Source organism: Aplysia californica, unplaced genomic scaffold (assembly GCF_000002075.1).
Source record: "Aplysia californica isolate F4 #8 unplaced genomic scaffold, AplCal3.0 scaffold00695, whole genome shotgun sequence".
NCBI classification, from domain to species: Eukaryota; Metazoa; Mollusca; class Gastropoda; order Aplysiida; family Aplysiidae; genus Aplysia; species Aplysia californica.
This window is the reverse complement of record NW_004797965.1, coordinates 406,416-409,466: the sequence shown is the minus strand read 5'-3', so window position 1 is coordinate 409,466 and position 3,051 is coordinate 406,416.

The window sequence follows — 3,051 nt, the reverse complement described above, 5'->3', positions numbered from 1 at the left end:
GATGATGATGATGATGATGATGATGATGATGATGATGATGATGATGATGATGACGATGATGATGTATTGTTATTACTGCTGCTATTGACAATGTAGTTGTTGATGTTGATGTTGCTTTTGTTGTTTGTTTGTTTGTCATATTCACAGTGGTTAACGTTCTTTTTAGTTGTTATGTTATTTGCACGACCATTACTGTTTTTTAATGATATTGTAAACCAGAGTATGTGATTATTTAGAAAGGCGTTTAGCCATTGCACGCAGAAGACCCGTGCTCTTTTTTTAAAAAGTCTTTTACGGCGCTCGCAACTGCCACAAGAGCCCCCGACCCGAGCTCTATTCTCGTTTGAGAAGTTTTATTTTTTAAATTTAGTAACTCAATCTTCCTGCTGGGGCGTTCTATCCCTCTCACTTTCAGTCAGAATTGGCCTTGGTAGGCAGGGTTGGAGCCAGCCTCCTAAATGACCTAAAACTGTGTCGATTTGGGCGTAAGAATACCTGTATTTCTTTAAATGAAAGATATTATAAATGTAGTTATCGGTACGGCTGCCGTTTTCACGTCTTGTTATTTCTGTTATCCCTAATATTGTTGAGGAGGGCTCTCGTGGCCTAGAGGCCAACGGCTCTCATTCAAAGGTCCCGTGTACAATGCTGGTAGCAACGGAAAACTGCTCTTCTCTAAAATTGGCTCTGTTCACATTCTTTCCTTCTGTCTTGCAATATTCTGTCGTCTGCTTTTCTCTCCTCTTTCTTCCCCCACCCCCTCACCTCCTTTGCCCCCTCCTCTGGGCTCCTGACTCTTTCTGCAGTCTTTCTACTGCTACTCCTAGGCTCCTTCTTACTGCTGTCTTTCGGCCACACCTCTGATCTTCTGGTAGGAAAGATCTACACCAAGCCTTCTCGGACAAGGGCAAAAAATCAGGGAGGTCCCGCGCGCAAGTAGCGAGCGTTAAAGATCCCTTGGCGGTCCAAAATCGATAAGAAGAGTAGGCTTCGGCCGCCACCCGGGCAAAATTCAAAATTACCTACCAATTGAAAATGTTTGGGGTGTCCCGAGAGCTCATATGGCCTTAAGCAATTGCGAGCGCCGTAAAACACTTACCTGATATTGTTATGATTGTTTTCTGTCCACACAATGCAAAGTACATGTATTTACGAAACAGCTTAGACTGTGAACAGGACCAGGCCTGACCTTTTAGTTTAGTTTTAGTAGAGGTTTTACGGCACTCGCAACTGCATAAGGTCATATGAGCGCCAGAAGATTAGAGGTGTTACAAGAGAGTAAAAAACATGAAAAAGAAGTAGGGGAGATAAGGATGATAGATGTTTGATAGGAAAGAAGAAGCAAACCACACCAGAGCATCCGCCAACCACCCACTGGCCTGACCTTTGAGTAGGATCAGAAAGAGGCACATCGACACGGTAAGGGCTATTTCGAGAAACAAAAGGAAAAAAAATAGACTGAAAAAGAGAGGCTTTTAATTTGTCTAATTATTCGAATTAGAAATAAGAGGCGCAATGCACTCAAAAAGCCCTTTATTCTTAAAGTTCGTATAAATTAGACGTAAGGAGGCACAATGCACACAAAAAGTCCTTTATCACAAGAGTTCGTATTCATAACATATAAAAATATAAACGTCATGAAATCGAATTTGCCATGTGTTGCTGCTAATAGTGCACGACTACATTTATACAATTCTAAAACCGGCGTCCGTGTTGCAGCGTTTGGCAGAGGACCCAAATTTGATGATTCTCAAGTGCGCGGGAGAAAATTGGTATCGAGTGTCTCAATCTTCCTGCTGGGATGTTGCATCCCTCTAACCACGGACTAGCCCTAACAGGCAGGGTCAGGTGCCCGCTTCCTATATTAGGATCTAAATTGTATGACAGGGGCGTAAAAAACCACAACTACATTCTACAATTTTAGATCTTATAAGAAGCTGGGGCGCTCGACTCCGAAGCGGAAAGTCCTGGTTCGAGTCTCGGTTCGGAAACGGATTATTACGCCCTCCCTGCACACCCAGCAGTAATGGGTATCTAACTTCGAGTTGGGGGAAGTAAAGGCGGCGTGGAAAGGAACGGGCCACCCTACCACAATATGCCGAAGGCCCAGGAAATTGTCTCACTAACAAGGCAATCCCCAATGTCCGGATCGGATGCGGGAACAACTTAACTTTTTTATAAGAAGCTGGATGGGGTTAAAAAGGTCCTGGAACAACATATCTATCACAGACGCTACACACCTAGCACAGGACCGAAATTTGCACCTCTCCACGACATCCTAAGGATACCAGAAGAAGGAAAAAGGAAAAGTAAAGTAAGCATAAGAGGAGGCATGGTAATTCGACCTTGCCCGACACATCCCAACCTGTGCTGAGAGGGATACAATGGCGCCGGTGGCCTATAAGTGGTTAAACTATCGAATCCGTAATCGTGAGATTGCGGGTTCTTTGGTTCGGGCCTCAACTCGGTCCGACGGTGTGTCCTTGGAAAGGAAGTTTGCACGAATTTCCCATTTGGCTCGGTCCTTTTTGGAGACAGACGTTAAACTCGGAGGTACCGCCTCTTTCAATAACCTAACAATGTTGATTGGGGCGTTAAACCTGTAATATCCTTTCACTATTTTTCACTGCCAACCTGGGTTGAGAGAGATACAATGTCCTTGCAGTCAGAAAAAAACTCTACTTTTTTAAATAATTATTTTTTTTTTAAAACAACCCTAGCCGTAACACCACAGATGCCAGTACGTGATTCACTTACCACATGAGAATCGAACTCACGTCTGACGGTTGTGAGCCATGCATGGCACAGATAAAGGTTAACCTTTACACCACGTCCTCAGCAGATTTCCTTCTGCGTTGCGTCAAAACGTTAATGAAAGCTTCAGGGGGCTTCATTACAGCCACATAATTCTGCCAGAAATCTTTGAAACCGGAGAACCCCCTCGTTTGTTCCGGGGCTTTCTTTTCTTGTCGGCAAGAGATTCAATCAATCACATGTCCAAGGGGAGAGATCTGCAACGGTCAGAATCTTCCAATTCCGAACTCCTCCCCC